General features: G+C 43.6%; 1 long non-coding RNA gene across 2 annotated transcripts in view; it reads right to left on the reverse strand.

Moving 5' to 3' along the window:
- LOC102768782 overlaps window positions 1–11,107 on the reverse strand; it is a 23,429-nt gene extending 12,322 nt beyond the window's left edge. The window contains exons 1-2 of one of the 2 annotated variants that reach the window (XR_436183.2): window positions 10,606–11,107; window positions 4,661–4,750 (exon numbers count right to left, since the gene is read on the reverse strand). This is a non-coding gene — a long non-coding RNA (uncharacterized LOC102768782). The remainder of the gene's footprint in view (window positions 1–4,660; window positions 4,751–10,605) is intronic. The other variant, XR_436182.2, reaches the window with a different exon arrangement.
- Between the last annotated feature and the right edge of the window lie 208 nt (window positions 11,108–11,315).

Here is an 11,315-nt window from a genome sequence, read left to right on the forward strand (position 1 = left end):
AAGGGGTGTGGAAGGTGCGGGAAGAGACTGGACAAAAATCATACACCTATGGATGAGGACAGTGGGGGAGGTAAGGGCAGAGGGTGGGGTGGGAACCGGGTGGAGGGGAGCTATGGAGGGGGGGGAAGGAACAACTGTAATAATCTGAACAATAAAGATTTAAATAAAAAAATAATAAAAATATTGCCTATGTCAAGCTAAAGGTAGGTTTGAAACAGCCTATCAAAACTCTTCCTTTGCCTATGGTCTGTTAATCGTTACTCTTTGAGTATGCTAATAACTTAATTAATTAATATACAATTGTATTAATTATCTAATCCATCAATATGGGTTCAAAATTATTTTTCATGAGTGTGTCATAAAAGATGTTAAAATTTTGATGAAATATCAGTCATTTTCTCATTCCATATTTCTTCTATACTTCCATAAACTACATCTAGTGATCTTGTCAGAAGTAAAAATTATATTTGTGTGGAATCTCTTTGTTGATAACTTTGTAACTTTCTAAGTACTCACTTACTTGAAAACTTTTCCTTCTTTTTCTTCGTTATAAATGGTAATGTATTTACATTAGCCCAGTCTTTTTTTTCTTTAAAACTTCTATACTTTATTTGTAACCCATAATTTTATATCAAGTCCAACGATCAATCAAGGTAAGGATAAACTAAACACATTTTTATTATTATTGAGGTCACATTGGTTTATAACATTATACGTTTCAGGTGTACAACGTTATAATTTGACATCTGTGTACTCACTAACCAAAAAGTGTAGTTTCCATCCATCACCATATATTTGACTCCCTTTTCCCATTTTGATCTATTATGCCCCCATTCCCCACTAGTAACCACCAATCTGATGTCCATATATATATATGATAATGAATTTGCTTTTATTTTGTTTTGTTTATTTTTTGTTTGTTGCATATTTCAAATATGAGTGAAGTCATATGATTTTTGTCCTTTTCTGTCTGATTTATTTCACTTAGCATAATACTTTCAAAGTCCATCCCTGTTGTTACAAAATGGCAATATTTCATCTTTTTAATTCCTTGATCATTGAGAGTAGTTTAGAATATCGTCTGAGTTGCAACTTATCCAGGACACACATACTTTTTTCTTTCTGAGAACATAGTTAAAACGTTGTTCTTATTGTTTTTGTAAATATATATTTATCCAAGCCAGAGGTAATTTGGGGCCTTATTTTTCCAAATACTAATCCTTTCAGCACATGCCACCTGTTACAGCCATTCTTCTTTTCCATATGTAATATTATACTTTTAAAAAAGGAACTATGAGCTCATTGTAAAACTTCCTATGCAGTCCCATGGTTTCACTCATTTCTTTTTTAATGGAATAATTTGCTGTTTCATAGTCAAAATTATGTTTTTGAGAGCATCCCAACCTTAAGAGTCTAAAGCCATCTTAATGTAAATTAAGGTCCAACAAGTATCAATCACAATAACAAACTTTTGGAGGCCAGCCATAGCTAGAAATTCTAGTCAGAATAGGCAATTACATAATAGGTCAGTCTGAATCTTTTCATGGTTATTACTAAGGAAGAAGCATTACCTCTTGAGAGGCTTAAAGCCAAGAGTCCATTTAGTTCCTGTCAATTTTTCCTTCCAAATGTCTCTCAGATTTGTCCTTCTCTTTCCATTCCTATAGATGCCTTCATCACTTCATGCCTGGACTACTGCCATAGACTAGATGGTTTCTTTGCCTCCAGTCCATCCATATTCCCATCCACTTTCCATACTATTGCCAGATTAATCTTCTTAAAACACTTTCATCATGTCACTCTCCTGCCTGAGACCTAGCTCTAATGTCACCTTCTTTGTAAAATATTCCTAACTCCTCTAGGAAGAGTTAGCAGCTGACTACTCAGTGTTTTCACAGCTCTTTTTGCATTCTTTTACTAGTACACTTACAACAGGTATAATAATTGGCTGTTTATTTTTCCTTCCCCATTTGGTGAGAGATTCTAGCGGGCAGGCAAAAGGATTAAGTCATCTCTTTCCAATGACACTCAAGGCTTTACATAATTGGCCTTATTGATCTTGCCCTCACTGCCTCAAGGCCTTCACATATGTCGTTTCCTCTGCCAACCATGTTGTCCCTCTCATTCTTTTTCTATTCAGTTTTTGGGTCTCAAATTAAATATAAATTCATTTTTAAAAACCTTCCCTGACATCCTTATTAACGAATTAACTAGCTAATCAATTCATTTAAGCAATATTTATTAGGTGCCAACTTTCTGCCAGGCACTATTTTAGGCCCTTGGCATAGATATATCACTGAACAAAACAGACAAATTTCCTGTTTTCATGGAGTTTATCTTCTAGTGGGAGGAGGTAGACAATTACAGATAAACAATATAAAGGAAATTATATAGTATATTAAAAGTAATAAGAGCTTCAAAAACCCAGCAAAGTAAAGGTGTATGCTGTTAAGTAGCAGGACTTTTAAACATGGTGGTCAGAATAGAGTTCATTGAGAAAGATAATATTTGAACAAAGAGGTAGCTTGTCATGAAAATATCTGGTGTAAAGTAGACCAGTGTAAAGGTACTAAGCTGCAATTGTATCTATTGTTGCCAAAGAAGAGTATAAAAAGCAGTGTGGCCCAGCCAGCATGGCTCAGTGGTTGATTGTTGACCTATAGAACTGAGAAGTCAAGGTTTGATTCCCAGTCAGGGCACATGCCGGGGTTGTGGGCTCGATCCCTAGTGAGGGGGCAGGAAAAGTAATAGGAGGTGATGTCAGAAAGGAGCAGATCACAAAGGGCCTTCTATACTAAAACATAAAAACTTAGATTTTTTTACTCTGATAAAAATGACAAACTGAGATCCAAGATGGCGGCAGATAGGTGGAAGTTACTTTCACCTCCTCCTAGGACCAAATTGGAATTAAAACTAAAATATAAAACAATCAATCTGAATAATCAGCTGAAGACGAGCTTAACAGAAGTCTTATAACCAATGATTTAAAGAAGAAGCCACCTCGAGACTAGTAGGAAGGATGGTATCATGAAAAGGGCTGGCTCTATACCCATGTGCAGTGTCTGAGAATCCAATGGGCTATCTCAGCTGCAAACGTCCCCCCTGGGGAGCCTGAAATCTCAACCCCAAACCAGGCTCCCCTGCCTAGAGCGCCAGAACTGGGAAGTGGAGCCTATATAACATCTGGCTGTGAAAATCAGCAGCATTTCTGTCCACCAGGGAGATGCCGATCTGCTAGAAAGCCAGACACCCTCCTAATGGGTCAGTGCACAGAATCTCATTGGCAACCACTCACCCTGGGCTCCAGTGGAGGGAGGGAGGCTCAAAGCAGAGTGGAATTGTGTGAGAAGACTGGATTGTGTGGCCTTGGGGAGAGTTGAAGGGACAACCACCAGGGTCACTGTGCTGAGGCCCTCTTCCACACCAAAGATGCCATCTTCCCTGGGTCTAGCCCTTCCCTCCAAATGGCATTAGCCTGGAGGAATGCAATGGCCTGGTTCCTTGTCACCTTGCCCTTCAGAGCTCATGCCCTGAGAAGAAGTCAGCTGACTGGGCCCAGGGTATAGAGGTTTGGGTGGACTCAAGGGTGTCAGAGACTGAGTTGTGTGGCTCTGGGGTGGGGACTATTCCATCTGCATTCCCACTGGCCTGACCAGTGCCACCACTTCATGGGACATCCACTATTCCCACTCTCCTGACTTCTTGCTGCCAAACTCCAACTCTCCAGGAGTTCTGGGTAGAATCTCAGAAAGATTGACTTTGTGGCTCCAGGTCAAGGGCCACTTATCCCTCACATGCCCAACCAGTGCAGAATGCTCACTTCCCATGGTCAAACCTTGGTCTGTTTGGGTCTGATGAACTCTGCTGGGCTCCAGCAGAGGTAAGGTGACTCAGAATGGACTGGAATCCTACAGGGAGAGATTGAGTAGTGTGGCTCTTGGGAGAGGCCAGGAAGGACAGCCACCAAGGTCCCTGTGCTGAGTCCTTCTCCCACACCACTCACAGATGCCATCTTTCCTGGGTTGAACACTCCCTTCCATACCGCATCAGCATAGGGGAATGCACCAGCCCCACCCTCCAGACTCCCCGTGGCCCCACTCTGCTGAGCTCTCAAGTTGTGGAGGAACCTGTTGCCTCTGGCCAGACTGGGCCCATGGTGCAGACTTTCTTGGAAGGCTTTCAAGGAGGTCCGGGCAGACTACAGGTGGCAGAGATGAAGAGAGAAAGGCTTAATTGTGTGGATCTAGGGAAGGGGCCATGTTTCCCTTGCTTGTCTGACCAGCACTACTATTCCTGTATAGAACCCTCCCTCCAAATGTCCAAATCTTTTAGCCTGATGAGCTCTGCTGTCCTCCTCCAGACGACTCCCTAAGACCCTGCCCTACTTACCTCAAAAGTCTGTGTTCACCCGGCGGGTGACAGCTGGCCTTGGTGTACCCTGGGACTTTTGCTGAGTGGCCTCAGACTTAGCACTGGTACCGCCTTTGAATTTGTATCAATCTGGTGAACACCGCTCACCCCTACCTAGTGACTCACTGAGAACCTATCTCATGCAACTCACATACCACCAAAGGCCCTTTTAGTGACTGAGCCTAACAGGCAACTGGTAGGTGGAGGCAGGTGGAGGTGAATTACGAGGTGCTTTAGACATTTTGCTGACCTTCCACTGGGCTCCGTGCTGGTGAAAACGTTGCAGATCTTTTTTACATGAAAGGAGATGAACACTGTTAAATATACTTTATTTAGTATCCTGTAAGAGAGAAGCAAGAGTTTAAAAGAATGTGGGGTTTAAAAAGCATTGACAACTGTGGCCCTTGGTGAGAAACAATAATGTCAAGCAGGACATGGCGAATTTCATCAGTGCACCTATTGTAAAGAGTATGGCTTGTGGTTCTGGGAGGCAGGCAGGACAGGTTGAGGTAAAGTTTATGCCTAACAAGGGTGGTCTAGGGCAGTGGTTGGCAAACTGCGGCTCGGCAAACTGTGGCTCGAGAGCCACATGTGGCTCTCGAGCCACAGTTTGCCGACCATGGGTCTAGGGTCAAGAGTATGGGGATCTTCCCTTTTGGTTTTCCTGGTGTGTCCTTGTCTGCAGTGAACAGACCTCATGTTTATGCATGCCACAAGACATAATGTCAAATGCAGTGCCACAAAACATCTTTAAGTGACTTATTCCATGAGTCACAGAGGCACACTGGGATGGTATTATGGTACAGGCAGAGAATTTAGGATTGGATTTGGGAACACAAGTATACTTCCATCAGGACTTACAACTGGCAACTTAAGTATACTTCTTTCAGTATACTCACATACATACATCAACCACACATTCTATGTCCATTTGGTAAGTCTGCTGAGCACAGGTGTTGGTCTGGTGTTGCTTCTGGATGAAGCCTACTGACCCTGGTGCGCACTGGAGGGGGCACCCTTACACCCTAGAGCAGCGGTTCTCAACCAGTGGGTCGCGACCCCTTTGGGGGTCGAACGACCCTTTCACAGGGGTCGCCTAAGACCATCGGAAAACACATATATAATTACATATTATTTTTGTGATTAATCACTATGCTTTAATTATGTTCAATTTGTAACAATGGAATTGGGGGTCACCACAACATGAGGAACTGTATTAAAGGGTCACGGCATTAGGAAGGTTGAGAACCACTGCCCTAGAGAGAATGACTTTACAGCAGGGACTACCGACCTATACTTTGGGAGTGGCCTTTGGCTGCTGAGGACTTGTAGTATACCTATGGACAAGGCACCCCATCACCCATGTGGAGTCTCCTGTACTGTTGTGTTGGAGAAGACCCTTTTCAAGATGCATAAATGCTGTGGGATAAGATGTGGTATAAATGAAGAGCACCCCTAAGTGCCTTTGCATCATTATGAAATCTGGGCGGCTGTGATGCATTGTTAGAAAAAAAAAAGTTCCAATAGAAGCATACATGTTAGTGTTAGTGCCTTCTAGTGAAAACGGAACTAAGGCTTTATTCATGTATCTGTGCATGTATATGTTTTTCAGGGAGAGTAAGTGGAGCAAGATGACTCCAAGGCTAGCAACTGAACTTTTGTGTTCTGTTAGCTTATCAGTTGGCATCCTTAATATGAAAGGAGGCAGCTTCTTTCCTCAGGGCCATACTTGCCATATATATTGTCTACTGGTGCACCATTATCTCCTCCAACATCACACCATGGTGCTACTGGAATTACTGATTGAAGGACAGACTTTATGAAGGTCAGGTATTGCAACCCAAGGAGGATTTCCATCAGTGTCTAGGTGGAAGGTTGTAAGCATTGATAAAACCAAAATCGAAACCATCAGAGATAGTCCAAGGATGACCTACTAATATGAAAAGATAAGATTGTGGTCAGGAGACAAAGAAGGTTACCATGAGTGTTCAATATGAAGGATGAGGAAAAGGTTCTAACAGGAGAAACAAAAGAGTTTCTGGAGAGTCAAGTGGGAGATGGGCCAGTGTTAGTCAAATGGAATGACTTATGATTTCCCTATGAATGGCCACTTATGTGCCAGGACTCCCTTTTTTTATTGTTTGAAGTACATGATGAAGAAGTGGGTATGTGTGATTCAAGGAGACAAACTATTCTAGTTGGGGGGGGGGGGGGGGGGGTGGGTGTGGGTTTCAATGTCCTGACCATGGTATTGCTCATAATACTTTACTTAGAATGTTCTCTTTATGTAAAATCTCTATTGACTTTTCAAAGGCCATTTCAAGTCCTATTCATTGAAAGAAGCCTTCCTTACCTTACCCGGACTACGCAGATTTATTGTCTTTCCTGACGATCAACAACATATACTGTTGGAACCAAACATGAGGGTATTATCTTGAGTGAATTGACCTAATTGATTCAAGAATGTAAGCTTTGATTCTCCAGATAGACTGTAAATTCCATGAGGTCACAGAACAAAGTTCTTTGTAATCCCCACAGGCCAAACATATACTAAAGACTCAATGCGTTTTTATGTTAGTTAAATTAAGTCAAGACCCAAAAATCATTGATTACAAAATATTCACAAACACTTGGGCAATGGCCACAGCTAGAAATTCTAGTCGGAGCAGGTAATCACATGTGTCAACTTCAATCTCTTCATGTTTACTACAAAGAAACATCCTCTTCTGAAAGTCTACAAGCCAAAAAACTAGGCATTTTGATTCCTGAATGGCTGGCAGTGACATTTGAGGAGAATGACTACATTAGGGATTGGGAAAAACAATGACTTTGCCTCTCCTTTTTCTGAAGCACAAGAATCATGCTAAGAAATTGAAACCACAAATGTCTATGTTTTAGCTTCAACTGTAAAATAAAGCAAAACAAATTATCCAACTGGTATAGGGTCACTAAAAGACTGAAATCTGCGCGGCCAGGCATGACTCAGTGGTTGAGAGTCGATCTATGAGCCAGGAGGTCACGGTTTGATTCCCAGTCAGGGCACATGCCCAGGTTGCAGGCTCGATCCCAGTGTGGGGTGTGCAGGAGGCAGCCAATCAATGACTCTCTCTCATCATTGATGTTTCTATCTCTCTCTCCCTCTCCATTCCTCTCTGAAATCAATAAAAATATGTTAAAAAAGACAAATGACAGATACAGAAGGCATAAAATCAGTAAGAACATAGCTGAACTCAACAACATCATCAGCCAATTGTATATAATTGAAATCTATAGTCTACTTCATCCAAAAATGGCAGAATATATCTTTTTCTCAAGCTCACATGAATCATTCACCAAGATAGATCACATTCTGGGTCATAAAAACACACCTTAACAATTTTAAAGAATAGAAACCATACAATGTGTACAGAAATATAACTGGAGATCCCCAAATATGTGGAGATTAAACAACCCACTCTCAACCAATGGTCAAAGAAAAAAATCTCAAGAGAAATGTAAAACTGCTTTGAAATAAATAAAAAGAAAAACACAGCTTATCAAAATTTGTGGGATGTAGCAGTTTTAGTGCTTAGTGGAAAATTTACAGCATTGAATGCATATATTAGAAAAGAAAACAGGCCTAAAATCATTACACTAAGTCACAGAAGACCACATACTGTATGACTGCATTTGTATGACATGTTCAGAATAGGCAAATCCATAGGCACAGAAAGCAGATTAATGGTTGCTAGGGGCTGGGGGTGGTAACAGGGATTAAGTGCGAATGGGTAAGAGAGAGATGTCACTGAGGTGATGGAAATGTCTAAAACTGCACTGTGGTCGTGGTTGCACCACTCAACAAATTTACTAAAAATTCTTAAAGTTGTACACTTAAAATGAGTCAATTTTATGGTGTGTAAATTATATCTTAATACACAATTTTAAAAACACCCTAGAAAGCAGAGGAAAAAGAGTTTGTCTCTTGGACATTATATTAGGAATAACACAGAGCTCATTAGGCTCTTGTATGTTGTTGCTGCTGCTGTGGTGATGGTAGGAGTGGTGGTTTTCCCATTAAGACTGAGGGTCCAGCAATGATTTAGATCTTCTAAAACAAAAATTTCAAAATCACTAAATACCCTGGCCAGTGCAGCTCAGTCCTCCCATGCACCGAGAGGTCACTGGTTCGATGGTACATACCTGGGTTGTGGGCCCAATCCTCAGTAGGGGGCATGCAGGAGGCAGCTGATTGATGTTTTTCTCTTATCAATGTTTTTCTCCCTCTCTCCCAAAAACATATTGTTTAAAAATCACCAAAAAAGAATGATTCTGGCTGGAAAGCTGGAGCAGCAGTGGCAGGCAAACAGAAGTGGGTGGGATTTAAAAATACCCAGGAGGCAGCAGTGACAAGATTTGGCACTGATTGGCTTCAGGGAATGGGGAAGAGTGAGGATGCCTCCCACTCAGCATGCTTCAAGTTGAATTCCTGTTGTCCTCCCGAACTCACTGTCCCCTGTGCTGCCAATCGCAGCGAGTGGATCAGCATCCTGGCACAAAGTAAGCATGTATCGATTGACTTTGGAATAAAAGAATGAATGAACAGAGTAAAAATATGCCCAAAGCATCCCCCAGGTCCTGCCAAACAGCCAGCCCTAGACTCAGCCTCAAGGATGACTCAGCAGACGTCTGCCACCACTTCCCTCTCATGGATCAGCCTTTGGGAAACCATCAGGTCCCGGTGCATTGATCCAGGACCACCTCCCCCCTTCCTGGCAGGCAGAAAACACAGCTGCTAGAGGCACTGCAGTTGCTGAGTGATGTTTGGATATTTTACTGCTGTTCCCAGGGTTGCCAAGCAGAGATGCACAACTGCTTGTGGTTCCTAACACAGATGCCAAAGCAAGGCAGTGATCCATCCCAGTCCACACTTCGCAGATAAAAAATGCGGTGGGTACCCAAAGGATGCCCCCAGACTCAACCACCCCAGTGAACATTCCCTTCATCACACTGGTTATGAAATAAAGTATAACCTCTCTATGTATGGTGGTCAATAAACACATTCACCTCTCATTTTGCAGATTATAGTGCTTTGCATAATATATGGTTGTCATTCTCATTATCACCAGTTCCTTCATGCAGAGGAGTCAGAATGACACCACAATGTTGGTTCATGGTGATTATAATTCTTCTTTGCCTTTACAGTTAAGTTCATGTAAAATAAATTGTATGTAGTTTTTACTACCGTGTTTCCTGAAAGGGCAATACCAAGGTAAGAAGCAACTCTAAAAACTGCTGTATGGGAATGGATTATGGAAGTATTCCTACATGTGAGAGCTGAAGGTTTTCTTTCAGCGATTGGGTAGGCACACTAAAGTCACGCAGGTCTTTTCTGATGAGACACGCTAAGCAGTGTATTATGTTCATTGAGCACAAAACATTTTGGTCAAACAATCATCCAGTTAAAATCTTTAATAGTAAAGCATTCACAAGAGCATTCTTCAGAGTTGCCATTCAAACTAAGCATTGAATGGATGTTGTTTCCAGTGTTCAGGGCAGGCAGTAGTATTAAAAAGGCTTTTCAGAGTTGTTTTCATTAGAGAGAGAACTTCCTTGCCTAGCTTCCGCAACGCCTTGCCCTGCCACTCCTGACTTGCAAGGCATCCTCGCTCAGGAGGGGCAGACAAAGGGTAAAATCTGGGCAGAGAACATTAGTGGATATTAGAACGAAAGAAAAATCAGTGCTGCAAGGTCGTGCAGGCAGCCACCTTCCTCTCCACTGCCAAGCAGAGCGAAGCAGAGAGAGGGCAGGGACTTGCTGAAAGCCCGACACCAAATCAGTTTCAGATCCAGGACTGGGAAGTCCGATCGAGTTTAAAACAATGTATACTGGGCGCAAGTCCCAAGGCGGGCTTGCTCCAGATCTTGCAGCTGTTTTCCAGCGTTAGGCCCATCTGGCCCTGCGCTGATCTCGGGGCGGACTCTTTGTCGCGCAACTGGCACGAACCGTGACGACGGACGGCCCTGCAGCAAGGCGCGAGTGGCCTCTTTCTCTGCCAGGGTTCAGGTGAGTACCGCCGCCGACGGGCCCGAGCAGCTGGGGGGGGCGCCGCCGTGCCATCCCGCACTGCGCCAGGCCTGCATGCAAGCGCCCGGGCAAACCCCACCCATCGCACCCACCCGGGACACCCCTTCCCGGATCCACGGGGCGGGACCCACCTGTGCTGGAGATCGCGACTCCCAATTCAGCAAGGCGGAAGGAATTGCAAGTAAGGAGAGCCTGGGGAGGCAGCCTGGCGCGCCCGCCCTTGGCTTTTGCCTAAAAAACAGTCGGCCCCACACTGGCTTCCCCGAGCGGGTTCAGGCCCAGCTGGGAGCCTGGAGGCCCCGCCCCGCTCCTTCCGGCCGTGCAGGGTGGGCTCCTCGCGTGCCCGGGACTTGGCCCACGGCGGCGGCGTAGCAGAGCCTCCGATCCAGAAGGATGGGAATGGGGCGGACGAGTCTGTTTAAAAGATGTTGGAGCCACAGGCTCAGAGAGAATAGGCGGACCCGTAAACTACGCTGCGTGTAAAACGCGGGTCGCCTTGCTTGCCTTTTCAATGCGCCTACCTAGTCTTCTCACTACGCTCCTATTCATGGTGGCTTAACAAGGTTTGCTGGATCTAAAATTCTTTCACTATCCTTCCAGCACTTTCTTGAACTTACGTCACATATCATTCAATGCGGGACTCCCACTAATTCAGTTGAGCACCTTGAGGGTGCAGGCAGAGCGCTAAATCCAGTGAGCACTAGAAGGGAAGTCACCATTAGGAATGCATATTTCATGCGCGTAAAAATTAATGAACAATACATATTACAAAGAAGGACCAAAAAGTGCACCGAATTAGCAGTGCAAGGGCAATCCAGGGCAGAGGAATACATTGAGACCG

The sequence above is a fragment of the Myotis davidii genome, unplaced genomic scaffold (genome assembly GCF_000327345.1).
Source record: "Myotis davidii unplaced genomic scaffold, ASM32734v1 scaffold546, whole genome shotgun sequence".
NCBI lineage: Eukaryota > Metazoa > Chordata > Mammalia > Chiroptera > Vespertilionidae > Myotis > Myotis davidii.